The sequence below is a fragment of the Corvus brachyrhynchos genome, unplaced genomic scaffold, assembly GCF_000691975.1.
Source record: "Corvus brachyrhynchos isolate BGI_N302 unplaced genomic scaffold, ASM69197v1 scaffold28, whole genome shotgun sequence".
Lineage (NCBI taxonomy): Eukaryota > Metazoa > Chordata > Aves > Passeriformes > Corvidae > Corvus > Corvus brachyrhynchos.
Window position 1 is genome coordinate 3,980,804 of NW_008246058.1, and position 26,740 is coordinate 4,007,543.

The window sequence follows — 26,740 nt, forward strand, 5'->3', positions numbered from 1 at the left end:
GGAAAGAGCCTGCTGAAAACTCCAGCTGTTGCTGCCATCCTGGCAATCCTGTCACCCCTGGGAACCAAATACACTGGGGAAAGGCAGCACTTCCACAGCCTCACCGCTGAAACGTGTCGTAGCTACTGCTAACCAGCTGCTCTGTCATTTGCAGGTTGGTTGGTTTGCTTGCTTTGTAAGCCCAATCAATCTATTTTGTTTCCTAAACAGCATAAAATATTATCCTTGTAGTCCCAAAATCATTCTCCACACCAGAAGGGAGTGGAATTAAGGCAATTGGGCTATGTTCTCAGATGGTCTCGACATGCAACAGCAGGATGCTCACTGAGGGCATCTCCTTTTGGAGGACAGGCAGACCTGCCACTGCTGTGGGCAGCCCAACCAGTGTGCAGGGCAGGCAGGCAGGGCACCCGCAAGCTCCCTGATGTTCTGCTAGGACCAACTAGACACCAGCTAGGCTTTCAAACTTGTCTCTGCAACTATACATTTTCCTCCAAAACATGTCCCTTGCCCACGCTCTTTGATGAATACTTTAGCAATTCAGCATATCCCAGAGGGTGTAGACGTGGGAGCTATGACCTTGTCTTTGGCTAGCCCTCAAGCTAGCCCTGTAGCCAAACCTCTCATGTAACTACTGGCAATCCAAAACTGACCCACAAGCCATCTCCCTAGGACTTCCTCCCTTCCACCTCATCTCAGAAGCACTCCCTGCCTGTCTTATCACCAGCAAGAATGCCTTAAGCACTGTGAAGACCCAGACTGAAGCAGTCCTGGGTTATTTCTCCTGAAGATTTATGTGAAAGCTTAATTACACAGCAGTTCCTGAAGTTTAGGAAAAACCAGGTTCCACAGCAAGAGCTGATGCTATTATTTGACCTGATATTATTATCACCTGAGCCCAAAATCCAAATAAGAAGCGGGGAAGGGGACAAGCAAAAGTGCCATCAATAAGGCTGGAGATAGCAGAGACTTGAAACCAGATCTCAGAGCAGCATTCATCAGCCAGGACCTCTCGTATCTAGCCTGGGTTTCAGACCTCTTTCCCAACAAAAGCATTGACAAAACACACTTATGCGGAGAGCTCCACACTTGAGTGGAGAGCTTCAGTTCCAGCAGATCAGCTGCCTTCTGGCAGGGAAACACTCGCCCATGGATGTTCCCTGAAGCAATTCCTACCTCAAGACTTCTGTGATAGTCAGGGAACTAGGTCAAGACTTACTGCATGCTTCTCATCTGAAAGAGGAGCCCAATAAAAAACAATTAATTATTGAATTACTTTTGTCTTTTCTCCCCAAAGCTGCTCTTCTCTTCATGATTTCTTTGCCTTGTGGAAGTGATCTGCTTCTCTTCCAACACCTTTTGTCTACTCTACCCTCACCAAAACATTCATGAAGTGAAGGAAGCTTAGGCAGAAGAAACCAGACAAAGCGTTCACACAGCTCCTGACTTGTGTGGTCTCTAGAAATGCTTCAGAGAGGCAGTCCCTGCAGAGAAGGGCTGCTTTGGGCTTGGAGGGGAATTAGGCCACACATGACCCAATGCATTCTGTTTCCCTGGTACGTCCTGTGGACTCACAACAGTAAAGTAGAGGGTAAAACTCAGAGGGGAGAGAGAGGGAACAAACAAGAAAACCTTAAAACCCCATCCTGCTCACACAGGCCATGGGCCTCTGCTGCCCTTTTGAAAAAAAGATAATTTCTAAAGCAAAGTCATCCCATGTGTGGGACTGCAAGAGGAGGAAAGAGAGCCAGGAAGTGGGAAAAGGCGGCAGAGCCTGCAATGGAAAATCCTCACTCAGTCACTGAACAGGCCTCTTGTAACACTTATTTTAATAAAGTGAATATGATGAAACACAGCCCAGTTGTACACAACACTGCTGAGAAATTGGATCCCACTGCTGAAATCGGCTCTCAAACCCCTACTCTCCAAATACTGGCAGTTCACATCAGTTAATTGCATCCAAACCACCCCCAGACAAGAATGGACAGGAGAAACGAGACAGGATGGGTCACCCCAGATTTGATTCATCTTCAGAGTAGGGCCAGTGTGTAAATCTTCACTGGTCTCTTTTGTCACTTGCCAGGGTTCAAACGTGGCATCTCTGGCTGTTTCCTACTGATGAAAGGTGACACTAACTAGAAGACTTCAAGGGCAATGTCCATGGAACTTGGCCTTAGCTACTGCATGAGCAAGTGAGAAAATAGCCTTCATATTAGGTATAAGAAAGAAAATTTTAAAAGGGCCTGCTTTTTTCTCATTTGCTTTTAATTCTAGATCTTATTCTTTTAAAACTGAATTCAAACAAGAATAGACAGATTTTCCTCCTTTTGTGGAATAAATCAGCCCAGCTGCTGAGGTCAGTGTTTTCAGACCAACACATGAAAGCAGAAGATGTGTCTGAGGAAATTCAGCGCTGGCTGATTCATTCTTTAGAAAGGATGAAGAACAACCATCCTGGCACGTCAAGTTTGTTCCTTTGAAGGAAAAACAATTTAGTGTTGGTATCAAGACAGCAGGAGCTGGAGGGGAAAAAAAAAAGCAGCAACCCTGTCCAGACTGCCCTGAAATATCTTTTCAGGGTTTAGATGCTCAATAACAAAATAGCCTCCATGGTCCATCGAGTCTGCACTGACCAGAAGTGAGGTGAAAGGTATGCTTCCTCATTCACTTCTTGCATGGTGGCTCAGCACTGCTGGTCTCCCCATACTCCCTGCCAGAGACAGGCACAGAGAGACCAGGGCAGCAAAGGAAGAGAACCACAAACTGTATGACCCACTGAAATGTTTCCAGATGGAATCCACACCTCATGTTTCAGAGGAAACAAAGCACATCCTGAAACTTGTGAAAACAAAAGTGCACAGCAAAAGCCCACCTAAAGCACAGTATGAGAGAAAGAGTGAAAACAGAAGTGCACTCAGATTTCATTCAGATTTGGAGAAATCAAGAGGGTGTCGGTGGAGAAAAAAAAAAGGAAGTATTTTCTCCTTGGACAACCCCATTTCAAGATGCAGGTACACATACACACAACATGTATCAAGCTATACAAAACCAGCACATGCCATCACTATTTCCTTAGGGTGTAAATAGCATCAGGAAAGAAACACCTTTCAACCTGGCCTTCTGCTTGCTTTCAGTCCCAAGTGACTCATAAGAAGGGCTGTCTGAAAATGCTCAGTAGCAGGTCAATCTTTCCCAGCAGGTAGGAGAGCTGTAAATCAATTGCTTTAAAACAGGGGGAAAAAATTTAAAAAAAAGAAAAGAAAAAGGAAAAAAAAAAACAAACCAAAAGACCCCTGAGGCTTGCTGGGAAGAAGTAAAATTGGGGGGAAAAAAAAAGAGGTAAGATGAAAAGAACCTGTAATCTCTTTAATGCAGCACTGAACTTCTTCAGAAGAGAAAGCACAGAAATGATAAGAAAAGGAAAGAAGGTAAGGAAGAAAGCAGCCCACTGACACTAGGTACAGATATTTTTTTTAATGGGCATTAGGTCAGCAGAGCCTTTTCCATCTGCCCTTCTTAAACCAGAGCTGTGATGATGTTACATCTGTGATGTTAATACAGCATTTATCCCGGTGGGACTGTAAGTTTGTTTCATCTGTGCATGCACATGGATATTTTGACGGGTTTTCCTGAGGGGAAGGGCAATTTGTAGGCAGATGATGAAAACAGCAGGTGCTGGACTGCACCTCTACTGGTTTTGGGGTTGCTTAGATGAGAAGGAATTGGCAGCAACAAAGGGCTACAAGGACTTGGAGAGGAAGGAAAGAGGAGAATGAAGAAGAAACAACTTTGCCCTCAGCCTCCTGAAGTCCTTCTGAGTTTAGCTCAAGGGGCCAAAAGGCCAGCCTTGTTGCTGTTACCAGCAGAGCCCTGGTCAGAGACTCCAGCCTTTCTTCTCCCATGCCAAATGCACAGGAACTGCAATGCCCCTCACTCCCGCTCAGTTTTTAGCCCAACCTCCAGGCATGCTCATCTCAGCTCAGAACCCTGGTCAAGGCAGCAATGATAAACACATTTTTCCTGTGTTTTTGTTAATCATTTGATGATTCACATAGATAAAGACATCCCAGTCTTCCTCCTTCAAAAAGTCTACATAAAAAGGAAAGATCACAATTCCACATTCTGCTTTTCTTTCAAATTCCAAGTGCTTTTCCAATCTAATTCAATAAGGACTATGCATACTAACTGGAGCCTGCAAGAGTTCCCAGTTAGCTGCTTGACTAACACAGTGGAAGTTAAAGAAGCTTAGTGAGAAGCTGAAGTCAATGTTTAAAACGGAGATTAGAGACAGGTTTGGAAACTAACTCAGAAAACCATACCCTACAACTTCAGTAATCTCTTAAGTTTAATTACCATGGTTTTAGGATAGGTTACCATAATTAGATTAGACTATACATTCTGTCAAGGTGTAAAAGATCCCTGGAGAACACCACTATTAGTGCCAGCATCAGTTCCCTATATGCTTAACTACATGCAATGCCTTCTAGTTGAACATATCCTAAATAAACCCAAAACAAGCCTAGACTATTTTTCTGCCCAGTGATATGCTGCAGTGGTATTACCAAAAATGGTCACTGTTTCAGGAAACCTGAAGAACAGCTAGCAGACCTGGAGAACACAGCAGAAAACATCTGTATCTTTGTGGGGAGCCTCCAGCACGTGCAACAGAAGTGTGTGCTACAATAGATGGTGCAAGGATTCACTCTGTCCTTGGCATGTGAAGCTGGGGAAGGAAAAAGGCACTTGAGACCCAACAAGAAGCTTAACCTTCACAAACTGCTGTAACAGCAACCAATGGGTTAAAAATTTCCAGAGGTTTTATTTTAAAAGGGGCAAGATAAAACTGGGGATACATTTTCAAATTTAATTTTACAGCCCATGAAGATTATATTCCAGGAAATTGCTCTCTTCTGTGAATATTGTTACAGCATGACATTTTGGTCACATTATCTTAGACTCTTTTCGGCACATCTGTCATATGTGATTCACCGTATATTTAATGATGTGCAACACTGGTTCAAATATATTTTACTAATACAACAAGTTAAGAAAACCTTTTTCCTTATGCTTCAGGTTACAACTTAACTCAGAAATGCCTTCACACAGTACTCATCCAATTTTAAGATCTCCCATGTAGATTTCTGGAACTTTAAACAAGAAAAGAACACGCCGCCCCCCCAAGACAGATAAAAACTGCTTTACATAAATTAGAGAAAGACAAGATACAGTTTAACTGCACTAAATCATGCCAATCCTAATACCTTCTCCAGCATTTTTGAGTTATTCATGTGAAGTATGATTCCTAGGCAGGATTTCTATGGCAAGAAGGTGTACCCAGATCAGCAGTTTTTCTCCAACCACAATGTCACTGCTACAAACCCATACAAGCCCCACTCCTTGTCCCAAAGAGTTTACACATTATGTCCCTGCTAACATGGGAGTCAGAAGGACTATTAGTTATAAATTGCTTTGAAGGTAAAAAAACCAAAGGTGTTAAATATTGCTGTCTTCACCAGTCAATATACTTCAAAACACCCTGCTAACACTATGGTAAAAAAAGCAATTTTGAGCAACAAGATAGATGTTCTACAATTGGTGGCTCAGGAGCAACAAAGAACACCAAGCACTACTGTCTCTGACAAGAGCCCCTTGCAGGGAAATCTGTTCTAGGGTTAAACCGAACAAATTTCAACTCATGCAGTCAGACAGATTTTGTTCAAATCCTTCAGGCAATGAGCTGAGTGTACCTGTACCCTGCAGAGGGCAAAGAGCAAGTGGTATCCACCAGAATGACACCAACCTTTGCAAAAGGAGGACCACCGTCCTGGACCTCCTGGACTTCCTATGAAACATGGCTCACCTTGGGTTAATTGCTGCTCTGCTGAAGGTTTGTGCGCACAGAGCAATCTGACACCCAGCCTCTGCTGAGGAGGGTCTCAGAGAAAGGGATAAGGAGCAGCAGAGGAACACCAGGCACCTCCAGCAACCCACACAGGGCAGGATACACAGACTGCCAGCATGCATTGATCTAGCCATGCTGTCATCACCAAATTCACTCACTGGAATACAAAGGCCTCCCACCCCCAGCTTCTAATTGCCTGGAATAAAATCCAGCCTGTGTAAAGTAGACACGACCTAATTTTCCTATGTGTTCTGTACTCAAATCTCCAATGTTATCTAGGTCTGTGCTGCCATCCCAGCTGAGGCTCCCACCAGCAGGAAGAGCCAGGGAAAGCCCCTGGACACACAGTGAGGTCTCTACAGAATGCCCTGACCAGCAAACTGGACGGCTGGCTCCTTGGCTCAAGCAGATTGGGAAGTATCTAAAAAGGAAAGTGCAGCTAATTACATGAGCTCTTTGAACATCTCTGTTTCCTGTGAGGTGACCCAGGGTTGTCCAGCTTTTCAGACTTCTCAGGGCTGAGTGTTTGAGGAAAAGCAGAGGCACAGAGTGCTGTCAGACAGTGCCAGCAAGCTTAATACTGGCTGGAGTCCTCTGAAAAGCAAACCGACTGGCAGCAACCAAGGAGGCTGCACAGAGGGTGGTTCCTCCCCAAAAGAGAAGTGGTGCTGCACAGCTGTGGCGATGACACAAAATGTGAGCACACTCAATACGCAGCCCAGGAGCCTCCACCTGAGCAGACACTACACCAGGACCAGATGAGACCACAAACATGCACTGCAGGGGGCAAGAGATGATGCATTTGAAATCTCATTTCTTGCAAAATTCTGGCATTTGAAAGTGATACAAAAGCAGCACGTGTTAAAGGAGACATTCAGTTAGCGGACAGTTTGTATGACATCACAGCAGTGCTCAGGGTGTTGAAAAGGGGTCTTGTAAAGGAACAGCTTCTGGAAAACTGCAGAGTTGTGCATTGCTCACATTGCTCAGAGCTCATTATGATGATGTTACCACCACTAAATTTACTGATGTGTTTCAGCAGCCAGGGAAAAGGACACAACACCTGAGCCCAGTGCTCCATGCCCCTGACATATCCCAGAGCACAATACATATACTGAGGAGGAGAAGCCACAGTTAACAGGTCTCTATCTATGACTAGCCTCAGAGACCTGATGGATACAGCTATGCGTCTGCTGGCAGACAAGTGACGTGTTGCAGAAACCAGGTGTCAGAAGCAAGGACTGTGATTTTCAGGGATAATTCACCAGCTATACCTACCAGTTGCTTTACTGTGGTTTTTTTTTTAATATTTGCTAAGTGGCAAGCCCCAGTCACCAGCAGTGGCACAATAAACCTTCTCTCGCAAACCCAGCACCTCTGGGCAAGGAGAGCATGGATGGACAAGAAGAGGGAGGTGCTAGACAGGTATGAAACCAAGCCTCCATGAGCCTGAAGCAAACTAAGATACTGGAATGATCACATGGCTCTCCTAACCCTGGGATACTGCTGAGAGATGCAGCCTTGAAACTCCCCACCCTTATAAATGAGATTTTCTAATGTTTATTAATTTTGCAACTAGCTTATGAAACCCTCAAAATACCTTCTAATTGTTTTGCTATTTAAATGCTCTCTGGAGTCACTTACCCCTCTACCAAGAACAACTAAATCACTGTTTCCCTCCTCTCTGCCACCACAGCAGCTGTTGGGAGGTCACCATCTCCCTCCTCTCCATTTGCCCTGTCCCCGAGAGCACAGCTTGGTGTGTACCAGACATATCACAACTGCAGAGCAGTGCTGGGGCCATCGCGGGGGCTGAGCACAGGGGTTTTCTTCCTGGTTAGCTTCAGGCTTAAAGGACACATTGAAGCTGTTCTCTGCTGGGAAAGGAGATGACCACTGCCATCCCCTCATGCTTGCCAATGCCACCACCGTGGGCACATACCACATGCCAGGGGATGCAAACCTGACCTGAGCCAACCCTGTCTCCCTTCCTATGCTCAAAACCACTCTTAGGAATCCTCAAAGGTGACATAAGTTATGGCAGGCTCTCGAAGCTTTACACTGCTTTTAACACACAGGGTGTACCTCTGATTTCACTGCCACCTCCAGCAGTCAGGGCTAGCATGAGGCTAATGTATGCATCAGGAGTTTGTCCAAATGACACAATTACTCATCCAGACTCATCTGGAAAGAGATGCTCAGAGATCCTCATGACATGCACAAAATGCACCTTTCAGATTTTCACAGACAGCAAAGGAAGGTGCTTTTGGGTCTTCTCTTACAAAAAAGTGGCAGAATTTCGACAGTAACAGATCAAAACTTATTGCTGCTACCGACAGCCCTACATGTTACACTACCACTGCAGAGATTTCTTTCCTTTTGATAACATGCACCAGAAGAAACGTATTCATAAAGAAGCAACATTTATTAACAACGGTGTGCTCCCTTCCACCCCACAGGCAGATAAGTGCTGCTTCTCACCTACTCACAAGTGCTTTCCCCTAGTGCCTTGGGAGTATTTTTAGAGGGCTGATCCTGGCTCATTGAAGTCCTCCGAAATTTTGCTACTGACTCCAGCAATAGCAAGATCAAAGAAGAAAGCTGCTTCTTCTCTGCAGTCCTCCAGTAACAGAGGGATGGCCTGTCCATGGCCACTCAGAGGGCTCTTTTACTGAAGGTAAAACCATTGGAGATGTTGAAGAATACAATCAGTGCAGGTAGTTCGGTGAGCAGCTGCCGTGAGAGCTGCAGATTTGAGCTCTGGGTGGAGGGAGCCCGAGGGAAGAGCTGGCACCAACCCTGTGCACAACAAAGGGCACAGAGGACCCGTGTGCAGCCAGGTGACCCGATACTCAGAGACACAGCAGGAGCCAAAAACCCAGCAGGAAGCGCCCAGACTTTCATGCACTTAAGACTGTGCAGATGTAAAAGCCCAAGGATTCCTTTGTTTGGGGTCCCACCTCCAGAGGCACCAGTTCAAGCTGTTATTCTGTTATTGCACCATGATTATTTTAAGAATCCAGACATCTGAGACTCTGCTGTGGGAAAGCCCGGGTTGAACTGGTAAGGAAGTCTGTTCTGACTGAGTGTAGGGAGGCAAGCGGGGCACCCCACAGCCCACTGGAACCACCCACAGTGAAAGGGCTTCGGTCCTGGCTCAGGTGGTGTGGGTGCAACTGCCAGAGCAAATCCTGGATGGTCAAACAGGAGAACTTCCTGAACAGGAAAGCAAGGTCACATCAAGATGGGAATCTACTGAATGCCTTATAGCAGAGCTAAAAAAAAAAGCAGTTGTTCTTTGCATTTACATAGTATATATTAGCTAATACCTACTCACTAGATACAATTACATATATAATACAAATAAAATAAAACACATTTTAATCCAGTATTTATAACAAATCCAATAAATGCAAGGCCATTCCCTGTCCTACTGGAGCTCGAGTCTCCTCCTGTAGGTGCTCTTCCCAAAGCATTGCACCCCCTACTCGCCCTTCCTTACACACACTCACAGCAGCACCTGAAATGCAGCTGCCCCAAGCACTGTGGGGTTTGGTTCATCTGTTGCAAGCCTGGCTGGATTTCAGAGCGTGGCAAACACAGCAATAGTCTGGTTTGAGGCACGCAAGCAGAAGAGTGTACTTGGAGAACTGCAGACAGGAAACATGCCAGATTGGTTATACCTGAGTCATAACTAACGTTGACAATGAAAACTGAGTCAACTCAGAGACAACTACTGTGCTCAGTGCCTCTGTGATGCTCTACCCTAATGCCACTAACAGCACAACTGGGACTAAGCACAAATTACCCATACAAATATCACAGTTGTTCTGTGTGAAACTGTTGGTGATGCAAAGCATGTGATAACCCCACTGCATTTGCTGCATTAGGAGACAGGAGCACATTCTCCAATATACAAGCAGACTCACAGGTCCAAGCGCTCCTGCTTTCAAGACATCGGGCTCCTGACTTCCACTAGGCAACTCCATCAGTGAGCAGCCACTGAGAAGACAACACTACCAAAAACTACTGATGGCAGCAAAGAAAAAAAAAAAAAAAAAATCTGGAACAGGTGGAGATGGGAAGCTGCAGGAAAGTTCATTGCAATTTTTGTCACTTCTAACCTCTCTCCTCTCAATTCACTTAACTCTATTCCATCCCTTGATGTTCTTGCTTATCAGGCAGACATGGAAATAGCAGTGTACCTTTTAAATCCCCTGGGACCAGTGAAGAGGAAAGCCAGCAAAGCCTGGTTTAGCTTTAAGTGGAGGGAATAAGGGTTTAAGTGAGGGGAGAAGACTCCACACTTGGTTACATGGGGATTTGCGACACATCATGGACTTGCAATGCAAAGTGTGTACATGGATCCCAAATCACCATTAAAAAAAACCCCAAAAGCCCACAACCCTTGGGCTTCATTTGGGGGAGTCCCTGTTACTGCAGTATCTCTGAGCACTCCCTTGGGTAAGATGTGCCCTTTGCTCCCACACAGGGCTTTGTGCCAGCTTGGATCCACCCTTATCCTCAGGTGGGAAAGTCAGACTTGCTTGAGTGCATGTCATACCTCTGCAGACTACATGCATGTCCCAAATTACTGCAAATTGAAAATCTGTATAGCACATTACATCCATACAGGGAGGCTGAGTAGTTGATGCTGAGCTGAGGACCTGACAGGTAAACTCTCTCACAGCAGTCTGTGTTTGCTGTGGAGCATTTATTTCCCATTGTAAATCACATTTCAGCTTTTCTAGTACAACTCCAGTGCACATCTACCCAAAAAAAAATACAGGCTCCCATCTTCTACTTTTCCCCCCTCTTGATGAACCCGATTTCCCTCCCTGGGAACAGCTTTCCAGGGCAGATCTGACTACCCAGACCTGCCACCCATCACAACACTCAGGAGCATTATGCATCAGGGACCCCCCCCCCCCCCAACAACCCACACCACCGCCCGCTCCACCCCCCACCCCCTGGCACAGCCATCCCTCCCCAAGAGCCCACTGCTCACCTCTGCACCAGCTCTGCTCAGGGACAGCTGAGCTCCTGACCTTCCCTCCTCCCCCATCTGCTGTACTGTCAGTATTTGGGCTATCAGCCACATCTCTCTTACCTATAACCAGGCCTTTTCTCTTAGCATGTAGCCTAAGCAGGATTGCTCTTCTCCAGCACTTCTCTGTATCCTTTGCAAAATTTCACCATATGATGAAAATTTCAGGTAGAAATGTTATTTCTGTACCTTCTCACAACAATTCCCATTTCAGCTACTTAACCAACTGCCTTTTGATACTCAAAAGCATCACTGCTCAGACTTCTACCTTTGCCAGTCACCATCAACCAAACCATTCCCACCTCCTCCCAAGGAACAGTTCCACAGGTTTCCTTTGGTCGGGGCATTTGGTTCAAACCTCTCAGCACCCCTCATCCCTCTGAGGAAGCCTGATCACATCTGCTAACATAGCAGCACTCACCTCTTCCACTCCACTGGTAATGCCAGCTTCATCCATCTGCTTGTCAGCTTCTCCCACAACAGCCACTGCCTGTCCTCCCCCCCACCATGCTGCCCTTCCCGCACAGCAGGACTTCCCACCATCCCTCTGCAAAGCCTGTCCTGGCTGCTGCCTTGCAAGCCCCATGGAGACCCACGTTTGCTACAAAACCAGTAGAATTTGGTTTTTGCAGTGTGTTTCAGGTCCTTGGTGGAAAAAAATAGTCAGGATTCCTTCCCAGACCTTGCAGGAAGCAGCAGCTGACACAGGTGGCTGCAAGCATGTGCTGCTCGGTGGCTGTCGCTATCTAGATACCCAGAGACCCTGCTTCCATCACAGCTCCAGCCACATCCTGGGATCACCTTTGGATTCACTGAGGTTGCCACCAGCTAGCAGAGGGGTTTAAAAAGAGAACAAAGAATTTAGCAAGAAGTATGGGACGCACCTTAGAAGGATTTTTTAAAGAACTGCCTAACACACCCATACTGCTTGTTATATTACTGCAGCAAAAACATTATCACTCTAATTTTGGTCATGACAACACACCTTCGGTGTAAATAGGAAGGAAAGCCTTAATTCTCTTCCTGGCTTGCTAGAAGAGTTTAGACAAATCGTTAGCACCTTATTTTACATGCCTGGGGACTGGTTTTGCATCTCTTTCCAAGTTGTTAATCCCTGAAGCCCAGCTGTGAGCAATGTGTAGCAGAGATCAGCTGTGCTGCTTTGGAAGGGGCACCTGACACTGTGTGACCAGAGCAGTGTGACAAGGACATCCTGCAGCCTGAAACAGTGCTATGGACCACCTATAGAAACTGTATAAAAGATCTTTGGTCAGGGTGGCATTCCTCTTGTCTACTTCTTCCCCGTCTAGTTTACAGCTCTGAGTTAAATGGGGAGAAACGAACAATTCTGAGGGCTAAGCCTGAGACCTGCCTCAAACATCTGTCCTAAAGTAGGGTGAAACATCTCTGGAAATGGTGCAGGTCTTTCGACTGATGGTGGAAGTGATTAGACCACTACTACAGAATAACTGCTTAACTTATAGGCAGCTGGGGCAAAACACATCCTAATCCATCTCTCCAGGTTTACTTTCACTCATTTATAAAATGGTATAACAGCACCAACCCAGACTCTCTGAGAGTGAGAGGCTGAGCTGATGAATCCCCAGGTCCTGGCCAGCCACCACACTGATACACAATGGAGGTAATATAGCCTCAGACCCATCTGCCTAAGTCAAAACGCTCAACACCCTTCCCCTCCCCTCAGGAAATAAAGGTGTTACCTTCCAAATAAGGTTTCAGTACAATATGAAGGAATGTGATGTGAATAGAGACAAAGTGTGCAATATTGAAGCTAATCACAGGAAATAGGGGCTGGAAGGGAATCCCATGAGAGCAACACATTCATTTCATTATTGTATCACAGATGACATTAAGCATCCACTGAGTCCCTCATGGCAGAATTCTTGCATAAAAAGCACCCCCACTTACCAAGCATGATAGAACCTGCAACTGTTCTATAAATAACAGTTATTTACAAAGAGCTGTTAAATATTTATTTTTCTCTGGAGACTGAGTTCTCTGTTCGTTTGTCTCCATTGCAGAATCATCTGGTATCAGGGAGCAGAGGAGCTCACCTAAAAAAAGACTAGGAATCTGTCCAGAGCCTGATCCGGACACAGCACCAGCCTCCTCCACAAGCTGGCAAGGGAAAAGCATCCAACCTGACACAGAGGGAACACGAAGCAAACAAAACAGGAATGATCTCATTCAGGAGGCAAAGGTAGAAGAAGAAACACCAGTGACACAGCAGCGACTAATAAATGCTATCACACTGCTTCGTCCTTACAGAGCTGCCTTGGCACTGTACATTGAAAGAAGTGACAACCTTCAATTGTTAAGAGTAACTGCAGATTTGCATTACATTTGCTTTGTGTCTTAGGAACAAGAATACACTTCTCACAAGCAATAAATTAGTGATTTTTTTACTTTTTTTTTTTTTTTTTTTTTTTTTTATTTTTTGAACCTGACAGATCAGAGGGGGGGACACATGACACAGGCTCAACCAAAAAGCCATGGTTCTGGAATACACTTCACTGCTAACCCTTTGTAGTAGTAATTGTAATAGTTCTTACTCCAGCTTGCCAAAAGCTGAGTTTTAATTAAATATTAAAAAGCTATTTGTTAAAATAATGTTTCCATAGCAACTAGAGAAAGCTAAAATACCCTGGCGCTTCTGACTCACAGCATATTAATCAACCAGCAGCTATTATATAATGAGCACCTCCCTGCAAGCACCAGCAGGAGCCACGGCACCGAATGCTCTCTGTGTGCTTGCTGCCTGCTCCCAGCACAGACAGGCCTGGGGAAGGCCCCAGCCCAGGAATGGCAAAATATTTTGGGGAAGCCATCCATGCTGGAGCCCTCAGGGTCAGTATGTCCCTGTGGGGACACAAAGGGGGGTGGCAGTGGGCAAGGGGAAGTTCTGGCGAGGGGCACACGGACGGGGGCTCCCCACATGCCTGCAGCAGTGACAGGCTGAGGTGGCTCCCTCCCAGCAAGCCCTAACCACCTGCCTCCAGTGCTTGTCTTGCAAATGCAGTGCTCATACCAGATCTATTTCTGTAATTTATTTAATTTTTTTAACATTACTGGAATTATTTTTTGCAGCAAGCACCTTCCTACTATTAGGCCAACTGTGCAAAACTCTGAAGGAGTGATTAAATCCTGCAGGGGCAAACAAGCTCTGCTGCTCACCCAGAAAAGCTTATTTTACAGATTCAAGAAACAAAACAAAGAACTGCAAACAACCACTCCCCCATCACATCTAATCCCCCCCAAAAGATTAAAAAAACCCTTCTATACTCTATCCATGCACCACAAGAATGGCAGCCTCAGCCATCCAGCAGTCAAAGCTGGCTGACATGTGGCTGCTGCTGGCCCTCACTGCCAGCCTTTGGGAGGCTTTGCCCTGAGGACACAGCTTTCGTTTGAGGCAGTGGAATGTCTCCCATTGCCTTGTCCTCGAGGAGCACCACCATGTGGTCCCCAGCCATGGGAACAGTTGCAGAAGGGAGTTGAGTAGTTGATGCCAGAGCAACATTACCTCAGGGGAAGAGCACTGGGAGGCAGAAGTGCAGCTACATTATCATTTGGAGTTGGAAACTACCTTCCTCCCCTTCAGTGACCCAATTTTTGCTTTTAAGTCCCCTTCCTCTTTTTTTTCCCAATGGAAAATAAATACCTAACCATGCAGTTATTAACCAAAAGGAATGTGATGAATATTACAGCATTTGTATGCCAGCTTTGGTTTCCTGCTGCTTTGTTTGGGTGTCACAGACTGTGGCTATGACAACCACAAGCAGTTATTGTACTGATGTCATTTGTGACATCATACTTAAGGGGAATAGAAAAGGAAGAAAAAACACTATCAAAAATAAGATGAATGGAGCAAGATCCCAAAGGACCACCCCACTGGGCCTGCTGGAGAGCCAGGAAGCAGCAACCCTGTCCTCACCAAAGCCCAACCAGCTCAACTCTTGGGAAAACCTGCCCTGGGCTCCAATATGAACTGCGTATTTGCAGTTACATGAAAGAAATCCTGTCACCCCTTCTCATCTGGGAACTGTAATGGAGACTTTGGGCTAAGCCTCATCTCTCCTGACTAAATTTCTCCTGCTCTCCAACCAATTTCGCCTCCAAATCTTTATCCTTAAGTTAGAATAGTATTTCCCCCCCTTTTTAAAAATAAAACACAGTCTTTCCAAAATTTCTAGACAGTTGCCTGATCAACCACTGGGAGAATGAGCGCTGATTTTGTGAGGAGCACACTGTTTGGAGAAGTGGCTTTGTGGGTGACAAGTACAAGCGACAGTTTCAGCTTTTCAGGGCTGCCACAGCTAGAGCCCAACCTCTTGCCCCATATAATAGCAAGGAGGCAGCACCACTGTTGCATTTGGCAAAGCTGTTTCTGTACATAGTGCTGGCACTCCTAAGACACACTGTTGTCATTTTCTCTGCAGAAAATGTTTGCAAATTCACTGCTCAGGCTCCAAGCAACAAAAGTAACCCCAAATCTATCTAAATCTCATCTGATAAGAGAACACTTTACTGCAACAAGTGTTACTTTTTTTAAAGTTACACATCCAGAAGCCTTGACATAAATGAGTTAATTTATCCAAGCTACTTTTGCCTAAAGGACCGCTTCTCTGTCCTTCCTGCTCCCCCACCAGACCTGCTGTGCCTCTGCAGTCCAATGCTGCAGCCTGCCCTGGGCATCCTGTGATCTGCAGCCACCTCACCAACCTGTCCTGCCAAAGAGCATCCTGGGGTGGAAGGGCAGCCACACAACCACACGCCAGCTGAGGATGCTTCTCCTCCAGCACATACAGCCTGAAAGAACCCCTCCCCTGCATCCTCTCAGGGCTTGGTTCCCCACCAAGAGATGGCTCTGCCTTGCACTGCTCAGAGAACAAAACTCCATCAGGGCAATCCTACCTGTAATAAAGTGGGTATTGGTTTTAAATAGCAGGACAGAGATGCTGCCTTACAAAGGGATGGTGTATTAAAGCCTAATAGGTGAAGCAACCGCCACTCGCAGCTGGCTCATAAATGTCCCCAAGCCCACTGGAAGTGGCAGGAGCTTCCCAAACCAACACTTTCCTGACAGCTCATAACACAGTGTGTCAGCTCTTGGTCTAGGCCCCTCTGCAAGAGTGTCAGTCAGAGCCACCCCAAGTCACTGTTGCAACCCATGCTGCCACCCCTCACAGGGGACAGGCACCTCTGGGAGCAGCCACTGGCAAGTTTCACCTCCAGGTGCTGGCAGGCAAACAGAGAAAGGGAAATGACAAGAAAGCCTCTTTTTCCTTCTCTCCCTCAATTCTCTTACAGAACAACTGATCCTGAAGCATTTTGCAGGGCAACACTGCAAGAGGACAGAGAGAGCAGACATACAGGAGCCAAATTCTTCCAGCTCTGGGTTTCCTGAGCTTCTGAGCAGGAGATGAGTTTTTCCGTCAGCGTTGTCCCACTGCAGCTACCTCATGCTCCCCAGTTCCTGTCATGCAGCCAGAGTGTGAGAAGACAGGTAAATGGGAACTTGCAGTCTCCTTTCATTGCTGAGCTGTCACTGTATCTTGCTGCAGAAATTTCAGAGCCATCTGAGGCCATACACCAGTTGCCTGAAGAGCTCCCAAGGAGGATACCCTTGGCTTTATCTCTCATCCTCTTAACACAGCTATATCAGAGGCATCTGTGGATTACATGCCTGCATCAGCACTGCTGTTTTACTTTGACTTAATGACACAGACAACATCTACCTGGGACCAGCAAGTCCCCCCCTTTGAAGGGCAGGGGGCAGCTCTCCGTGTTCAACCCCTTTGTGGAACCAACCACCACAGGGGTCCATTAGGATGTAGATTCATTAGGACCTGAGAAAACACTTCCCAGATTTCAACACTGCCTACCTAACGAAAAACAATCAGGTTTTGTTTCTGAGATGAGCAAAGAGCTTTTCTATCGTGTGGATATACTTTGAGAGACACAATATACACAGATGGCATATTTCTGCTAAGTTTTTTTCACTTGAATTGGTATCTACTCTTCTCATCACTCTGAAGCCAACACAGCTGTAAATAAACAGAGACCAGAGCCCACCCTGTACAATGCTTTGTAAGTAACTCACAAAAAATAAGCCCCACAGCTCAATTAGCAAGTCTTGTGTGAAAGTCTAAACACCAGGGAGTTAGAAGCAAATATTTGTGATTCAAAGGAAGAGTACGAACCATGGACCTTACTGAGGGAGATCAATACAAAACACTGTCATCATTTCACATCCCTCTTTTCCTCCAGTAACCACACTCATTGCCAGTATCCTTCACAAAAAGCTGAAAGAAGGATTCATTTTTTTTGCTTACCACTTTCTGAATGCTTGATAGGTGTTTATTGGGGAATTTTTACCACATCTTTACCAAACACGGAGGGACTCAGTTCTTCTCCTTTAACAAAACTAGCCCTTATTTTTTCAGGCTGATTTCAATTTGGGTCTTTATTCCAATCTAGCCCAAATAAGATTTTTGTTGCTGTAACAGAAAACAGACTTAAGCCACTGAAATGAAAATAGAAACAAAACTCTGCTGATATCCAAGTAACCACAGATTTTCACTACCACAGAACAGGAGTTGAGCTGATTATAAAAACCTCAAAAAAACCCCCTTATTCACCCCCTTTGCTAATAAAATTTACTTACAGAAAGCAGTAAAGCCCAGAGCAACAGCACCCAAACTTTTGCCCTGTTATCCAGCCTTGGAGCAGAGCAGAGAAGCTGCCTCAAGAGCGTGCACTATGCCAGGCACAGAGTCAGTGACTCTAACCAGTCCTTCCTGAGGTTCGTTTAGAACAGCACTGGGTGGTCCACCTGGAGAGCTGCAGACCAGCCACAGCTGATGGGAAATCCCAACCCACACCATTTAGCAGTGCATAGGAAAAGGTCATAGGGCAGCTGCTCTTTAAATATACATTTTCAGGGTTTAGAGGTTTTTTTAAATATATATATATATATATATATAGATATAGATATAGATATATAAAAGCTGCTTGCTAAGCTGCTTTGAAGCAAGTGTGCAGGTGTGTCTTGTGATATAAAACTTTCTTCAAAGCTATTTTATCACATCAGGGAAGACTCAAATATTGAATAGTTTCCTGTTTTGATGACAGGGCTCAGGTGCTGTCCACACACACAAAAACAACCTCACAGCTAATCTGTGCTCTTTTTCCCTTCCAAGAGATGCAAGCTCACTTCCCAAAGAATGCCTCAACTCTTCAGCAAGATTCTGTCTTTCCATAGCTGGTAAAGCTTGGAAACAACAAACAAGCTTCAGATGGTGCAAATGATCCATTCTGCTGACCATATTCTCAGTTAAATGCATTCATGTGGTTTATATCTGTAGTGAGAGAATTATTCAGCCTATGTGGTAATACAATGCTGACTTTATTTTGTGAGTTGTAAAGAGGTGCCAAAGGCACTCAACTGACTCCAAAATACTGGATTTGCTTGCTGTAAACATTTCTTGAAGTGTCTTTAAAAGAAAAAAATTAGAAGATTCTCCTTCTGTTTGGGCAAGCTTGGACTTCTCATGTAAAGGAAAATGGCAAGAAAAAGCTGCTCACTTACAGCACTTGATTTCTTACATCCTGGGAATCTCTCGGTACTTCTGATACCTAAAAAAGTGGGAAAAACCATGTAAGTCAGTGAGAAAAATAGAAGAGAAAAAAATAGCAGCCATCCCTTCCCCTCTATGACTGGTAATTTAGTTTTTTCACCAGCACTAGAAAAAAAAAAGCAGGAATCCAGCAATTCCCATTTCCACTGACCACCACTGACAAGCAGAATTTGAAAGATTTGGTTCTCCAGTCCTTTTACAGTAACATGATGAACTTTGGGAGCCTCTCAGGGAAAGAAAAAAATCCACATTTCTTAGGCCAAGCAGACAGTGGAGAGCACTCACACACTGATGTCCTGAGATACCACCACTGTGGTTTGCACTGGAAAAACCCACAAAACAGCCGCTGCAGCTGACACATTCCAGAACAAACTCTTTTACTATTGGGAATTTCTACAAAATGCCATCAAAATTGTCCTTCTCCTCCTTAAATGGACTCACCTGCTGTCTCCCAAAACTAAAGCTGGCTTTCCTCATTTTTGCCTTTTTTTTTTTTTTCCCTAAAAAAACAGGAGAGGAAGGTTTAGCTTCAGCAGCTGCAAGAGCAGGAGTAAATAGAAAAATATTCCCCTTTGGCAGTGGCTGTATACACACCTGAAAAACACTGTGCCTGCAGGTCTGCAAGAATGGCTAAAGAGATAATAAACAGCCAAGGGACTGCTCTGAGTAAAAGAAATACAAACAGCAAACCACCCCACAAGCCCCCCAGGAAAAGAGGCAGAAAATTATTGACAGCAGGACTGTGAGCACAACGTGCACTTTCAGTTCAAGCCGAAGTATTTGGGTTTAAAACTCCAGACTCCTGTTATCTGGCCTGAGGAAGGTAGGCTGACAAACCCAAAAGAAATCACTTGGAGTCTTTTGCTGCTTCCCAGCAGGTTAGGTTGATATTGTTTTGGATCTTTCCAAGGGAAGATATGACTTGATTTCCTGAAAGAGAACACTGGCTACTGGAGGAGCTGGGAAACCAGAAGGTATTACACAACCATAACCATATTTTAAGAGCTTAGGCTAGAAGAAGCTGCATGTTTATTCACAGATAGAAGGGAAGCTGCTTCCCGCTTTGCTCCATCTAAGAGTAAGGCAAAAAAATGCTAGTTTCACTGAATTGTAAGAGAGAAACAAAACACATGAGATAGCTGCAGATTTTGTGCTATTTATACCTCCAACACTTTGGGACCCAGCAGGCCACCTTCTGCTGCTCTTCATCCTTCATCCCTCTTTTGGGTCAGATTCTCCGTTCTCACATGGTAGGCTTAGGATGAAGCTGTTTCTGTATTTAAGGGGTTTAGTCCAGTTATATTTTACTAAAACTGCTATCTGAAATCCTGCTTTTTAGAAGTGCTGTGTCCAACACACGAAAGTGACCCTACAGCTTGCCAACAGAAAGAAATAAACCCAAACTTATGAATAAAACGCTTCTAAAGAACAACAAAATCACCTACAATGCAACACAGCCCATTCCTTCCCCCAGTTTCAAATCTCTGCTTAGAACGTTAAGTAAATGTATATGTGTATGGTGCTCTTGCTTCTTGGGACTGTATACTGACCCTCACAATTTTTGGTACTTCTCCTAAAGACCCAGCTGGTGAAGCTTCTGCAAGGATCTCCACTTTTGGAAACATAAAGCAGAAAGCAATCTTCAGGGTTATTAAATCCAATCCCTTGCTGTTTTACTCATACTGCACGATCCTCTTCAGAAAGTATGCAAAAAGTTTCTGCCCCTCGTGGCTATGAGAATGATTTGAGTTTAATATAACAGCTCAGAAACAACTTGGTAATATATGTGTATATATATATACACACACACATATTTCAGCTCTCTCAAACTATTTCACAGTTCTGGGAGATCTGCTACTGCTTTTGAATGCTTGGAGTTAGGCAACAGTGAAATGAAGGAGTCACAAACACATTTCATATAGAAACATCAACTTTTTTCAACAGGTAGGTAATTACTAATGAAAACTCTTGCCTGAGTTTGTTTGTCTTGAGCCTCCCTGCGTAGGCAGCTCTTGAGCAGCCTCCCATGGGGACATGCTTATTCCAAGGCAGCACAAGGCAGGAGAAAGCAGCTTTCCTTGCCATGAAAACACCACTTCCCTGAAACGCATCACAATGCTGGCATCAGGCAAATTCAGGCCAGACCTGCCCTCTGCACAGGAGGCATTCACACAGCCATTATCATCTCACCTACATGAGCTGTGCCACACCAGCACCTGCAAATAATGGACAAGAGCTGGGGAGATCTGTATCTGCTGGCTCCCATGTGGTATCCTGGTGAGTACATGTACTGAACAGTTTATGGTGATTTATGTGTTACCACACACCTCCTGGTTCACAGGAATTGCCTGTCTGTGTGTTTACGTGGCCCACAGCATGCAGTGAATAACTCCAGCTATCCCAGCCAATCTTCAGTCTCTGCACACTGAGTAGGAGACTCAGCCACCAGCTGCTTCATCATTCTAGATGCTTTCCAAAAGAAGTTACATCTCATGGCAAAACAAAACAAAATAAACAAAAAGGCTTTTAAATACTTGATAAACACCAGCACTCCACATGGTTTCTGCAACCCAAACACTACAGCACAAACCACCTGAAAATGGGATTATTTTGCTTTATTCACCATGGAGTTGTTCACAAAAAAGAGATTGTCGAGACATCTTTAGAGAGTTAAAAGGTAAATCTCAAGCTGCTGTTACAACAGGGAAGAGAAATAATGGCACTTTTTAGATGCTTGACAGAAAAGTTCCTTTGAGACTCTCTCAACCTACAGAAATTATCAATTTTGCAAAAGCCTATTTTACAGAGAGAAACGGAATTGGAAGCCCTGAAAGCACTTGCTTTCACAAGCTGTGCTTGAGATGAAGGAAAATAAACCCCACACTCCTGACTTCTTCTCCTGAAAGATGCCAGCTTGGTGGTTTAAACCCTGGGGTCAGCCAAAAGCATCCCCACAGACCAGGTCGTGCCAACCCTCCACAGCTCCACCACCTTTGGTCCTCCCCCCACAGCACTGCTGGTGACACATCAAATGCCCTGACTGCCTCAATGCCCAAAATTGGTGTAGAGGCAATTCGTCAGGAAAAACTTCCTTCACTAAGCTAATGTGCCCAGGATGTTGCTTTCCTTTGCTGCTGGCTCAGCGAGGCAGGAACAGGGCAAGCCCACGATGTGGGGTGGGGCACTGGCAGCCACCCACCATGTCCCCGCTCCTCACCCCCTGGTGTTTGTATCATACTAGGCATTTATTAACTCTTCAGTGTAGCTTACACCTATATTTCCCTAAAAACCACCATGATCAAAATTACCACCTTAGCGATCTGAATTACTTCTAACAGCAGACGAGCAATGCCTTCTATCGAATTAAATATGCACAGCTGTGTAGGAAATGGGGGGTTTGCAGCCTCTCGACTGCAGACTGTTATTACAGCATGATTAGCAGATACAAATGTTCTTGAAAGTCGTCTGTCTCCACACATTGAAAATCACAGCTACCCCAACAGATCCCAAGAGCCCCAACAGATCCCAAGAGCCCCAACAGCTCCTGGCTGCTGGTCCAGTCCTGGTTAAACATTCACCAAACCTGGCAGAATGCAGCATCATGGACTAACGTGCTCATGAGCATCCTTGCCTTCAATGTCTTTTCATAAAGTTATTAAAATTAACCCATCCTTCCCCCCATCCCTACAACCTAAAATATAACTGAAAGTTTACATCAAAAACCTAAATATGCAGTGAAAAAGCCATTAAAAAACCTCAAAGTACACTGAGGTCCCCATGTAAGCTCACACACTGTGTGGATGGTGATGTTTGGAGAGACCACAGGGTATCTCCCACACCACTCCATCCCCAGCGGTCTTATCCCTGTCCCACTCGGCACTCAGCTGTCCTTCTCCAGCCTTTTGAACGAAGCTTAAAAAGAGAGGGGTATTTCCACCCCACAGCAGCTGCTGCTGGCAGACCCTGAGCTCCCCAGGAAAACCTCTGGTGCTGACCTGGAAAACACAGAGTAGGAGGCCCCTGCCAAGAGTCATATTTTCCACATCATTAGTATGACAACCACTTGCACAAAGTCCTTATCCATGCTGCACCATTTCCAGGGATCTCTGAGCAGAAGCTGTCCCAGATAGTCAATCCAACGCTGCACTATGCTTCAGCTCTCCAGCCTTAGCTTCCTCCAGGAAAATTCCTATAAACTACAGGAATAAACCAAACCCCTCTTTGCAATGCCTTCTTAGTATTACCAGCTGCTTTTGGAAATATTAACAGCAAAGTAAGAGTAAATAAAAACAACAAAAAAAATTAGCTGTCTTAAAAAAAAAAAAAAAGAAGTAAATTTCATAGGTTTAGGTCATTTTCACTGTGCAGCACTGTCCCAGAAACTATTACCCCTCTCTTAGAGCTTCAGAAGATTTCAGGAAACATGTTCTCCATCAGGATGAAACTGATCTCATATGCCTCTAGGGGAGAAGCAGGAGCATGATACTCCAGGGAAGTGGATGGCTGAGCCAGGCAGCCTGGGCAGCCACCAAGGCCACCTTCACCTGACTGGCACCCCCAGGGGACTGCTCCAACCCCCTGGGCACAGGCTGCTCAGGGCCAGGTTGTGCCCATCCATAGTTTTACCTGAAGCTGGTAAGAACTGGTTTGGCTGCTGGCAGCAGCTGAGGTTGGCCTCAGCTGCAAGGTGAGATAGGGGCTGGTGAGGGTCCTGGCCTGGCTTCCCTGGCACTGGACAGACAGACAGACAGTGATCCTGCCACTTCTCATCTCAGTGCTCTCTTGAAAAATTTGCAAATGAACAATAACATTAGTCCCACAGCCCTAGCATGGGGGATGATCCCCAGCCTCTTCACTGAGGTCCTACAGCCCTTCTGCACCTCACTTTCCATCGATATGTCTACTTCATTGGGAATCAGAGCACCGAACCAGAATGAAAGAGAATGGGAAAGCATTGCTCAAAGCGAATTATATTTACTTTTCAACACATCCCCCAGTTGCAGATGTCAGCACAGAGAAAGGTATATTACTTTCTTTCCTATCTCCTTAACTGTTCCTAGCTTCCTTCAACAAATCAAAGTGTTTTCTTGAAGGGTGAGAAATCTCAGTCTCATACTATTTTAAACTGGCAGCAAGGGGTTTAGAGCAAGAAGAAGATTTGATCACATAAGGAAATTCAACCAGAGAGAGAGAGAGATATCCTGTAGGGTTCTGGATAAGAAAAAGTTATTAATTTATTTGGCTTTTAGTAAGGTTAAACTACTTCACATTATTCCTCTTGAACCTTTCAGACTGTCAGCCTCTGGTTAGTTACATACTTGCCCATAGTAATAAATGTGTTGGAAAAATGTTGTTGGACCCCTCCTCTGCCAGGGCCATGACTGAGAACTGTTTTCCAACAAAGTGGTTGCTGCACTGTTGTTGGACACTTTTTCTGCCCAACATTTGTACAGCAATAACGTTCTATTTTTGAACAACCAAGCTGTGGACTGTTAACCTGCTAATTGATTTTCAACACCATGGGATGTCCCCTTATAGAGTCACAGAATCATTTATGTTGGAAAGAACCTTTATGCCAAGTCAACCACTAAACCACTTCCCTAAGTGTCTTAAATACCTCCAGGGATGGTGACTTCACTGGACAGCCTGTTTCAGTGCCTGACCACCCTTTCTGTGAAAACCTGTTTGCTAATATCCAATCTAAAACTCCCCTGGTGCAAGTTAAGGCCACTTCCTCTCATCCTGTCACTTGTTACCCGAGAGAAGAGACCAACTCCCCACCTGGCTACAGCCTCCCTCCAGGGAGTTGCAGAGAGTGGTAAGGTCTCCCCTGGGCCTCCTCTTCTTCAGGATAAGCACCCCCAGCTCTCTCAGCTGCTCCTCATCAGACTGGTGCTCCAGACCCTTCCCCAGCTCCATTGCCCTTCTCTGGACATGCTCCAGCACCTCAGTGTCCTTCTTCAACTTGAGGGGCCCAGAACTGGACTCAGGATTCAAGGTGTGGCCTCACCAAAGTAAAGAGAGACAATCACTGCTCTGGTCCTGCTGACCACACTGTTTCTGATACAGGCCAGGATGCCACTGGCCTTCTTGGCCACCTGGGCACACACACTGGCTCATGTTCAGCCACTGTTGACCAGCATCCCCAGGTCCTTTTCCTCCAGCCAACTTTCTAGCCACTCCTCCCCATGCCTGTAGTTTTGCAGTGCCTGTATTCAGATCCATTCAGGTGTCATACAAGTTTGATGGAGAGACATAGCGTAAGTTGTACACTGGGGACAGAGCCAAAAATCACACACTCCTTCCACTACCCACCAAATACCCAAGCTCATAACAACAGCAGTGTTAGAGTGGGAAAAACCAAAAGAGAGTACTGAAGCGAACACAACAGAAGAACATGCTACCCCACATCAGTCCCTATGGTCTAAATTCATGTGCCAATTTGGGAAGGACGGGGGTCATCACTCAAGGCTGCCTGTAAGAGCAGGCAGGTGGGGAAAGTGTTGTGAGCAGCAACTCATCAGCACAACTTCACATATGGATGATGCTACACTGCAGCCAGAAACATCACCAGCTATTTTCACTGCTTAGATCCGCTGTCAGAGTGACACAATTCAAGGCCTCCCAGCACGACTGTTAGGTTTGGCCTGGTCTCTCCAGTTTCAGCCTGATTTCCTCACCACATGACAGAGCTCGGCAGCAATCACTCTTTTCCCTTGCTCTTTATTCATTCCCTCTTTTGTTTCCCTCAACCCTCAAGCTGAAAAGAAAAAAAAAACAAATAAAAGGGGAAAAAACAAGACCTATCAAGACCAGACAGCGATTACATTTTGCTGCCATAAAAGTAAATACAAGAGGAAGGGGTTTCCCTTTTCCGGCTGTTTAGACCATTTCTACTTTTGGCTGTAAGCACTAATGTGCTTGCAAATTCCTGCCAAACACAGCAGCCATTGCTGCAAAACTGGTGCAAGAAATGAAATGAGCACAGGATATAAACATAAAGCAAAAAATCACTTTGCTCCTCTCAAATAATTGTGTTTGTGCTTCATTTGCTCATGAAGACCAGCACTGTTACATGTTAGTGGATCTCTTGTTTTCAGTAAGACCATCCATGTCCCTATACCTGGAAAGTTCAGTGAGGTGTACCTGGGCCAGCAGAGCCATACATTCATGCCAGTTGACCTATTTTCAGCTACCAGTAATCACAGAGCCACAAACAGACCCTCGGAAAGTTTGCCCAGAGTCCCTTATATGTTGCTATATGTTCTTGCTTGGTCCTGAGCTTCAGCTGCTCTCCCCACTGCAAACTCCTGGAGCTCCTGATTGATGAGAGCATCTCCCGGGGCAGGTTCCTGCCCGCAGCACTTGTCCCAGCTGCACAGCTCTGGCCCTGTCTCTTCAGTTTCCCCATGCTCCAGTAAATGGAGCCAAAAGGGGAAAGTCTGCATACACTGAGCACTTAAAAGAAGCAACTGACCCCAAGGACTGGGAAGGATTGTGGAAATCCCCACAAAGCAGTTGTTTTTGTGGCCTTTTCTCCCTGTCCTGGGGATAGAAAACAGCCTGGGCAGTGTGTCTGCTTATTCTGTTAAGAATCAGTAACTTTGGGCCCATCCTTCCCCTCCAGCTAGACTTTAACTTTTAAGGCCAAGAATACAAAGGGATGGAATGAAACTCTCTTACAGCCTGTCAGTCTTGCTGTACCACAAATTTATCCTATCAATTTGTCACCTTCACTGCACTGATGTCTGTATTGAACAGTAATTTGTTATGTGTCCGGGTACACAGCCCTGAACAGCCTGGGATGTTTTTGGAAACCAAAGCAATAAGAGGTTCACTGAACGTGTGATTCCTCCAGATCTAAGTGCTATACTGGAATACAGTTAAGGTTTGGATCCACCTTAGTATGAGGAGTGGACCCATGAGAACTCATGAACATTAACAAGACCAAGTGCTGGTGCTGCACCCAGGTTGGGGCAACCCCCAGTATCAATCCAGTCTGGGGATGAACAGATCGAGAGCAGCCTTGCCCAGAAGGACTTGGGGGTGCTGCTGGATGAGACACTGGACACCATCCGGCAATGTGCGTTTGCAGCCCAGAAAGACAGTCCTGGGTTGCATCAAAAGCCT

General features: G+C 45.4%; 1 protein-coding gene across 1 annotated transcript in view; it reads right to left on the reverse strand.

Moving 5' to 3' along the window:
- Positions 1-24,535, reverse strand: part of ZHX2 (zinc fingers and homeoboxes 2) — a 49,395-nt gene extending 24,860 nt beyond the window's left edge. Inside the window, 2 exon segments of the mRNA XM_008642620.2 lie at positions 18,562-18,608; positions 19,774-24,535. The gene's annotated coding sequence lies outside the window, so the exon portion shown is untranslated.
- Positions 24,536-26,740: the final 2,205 nt, after the last annotated feature.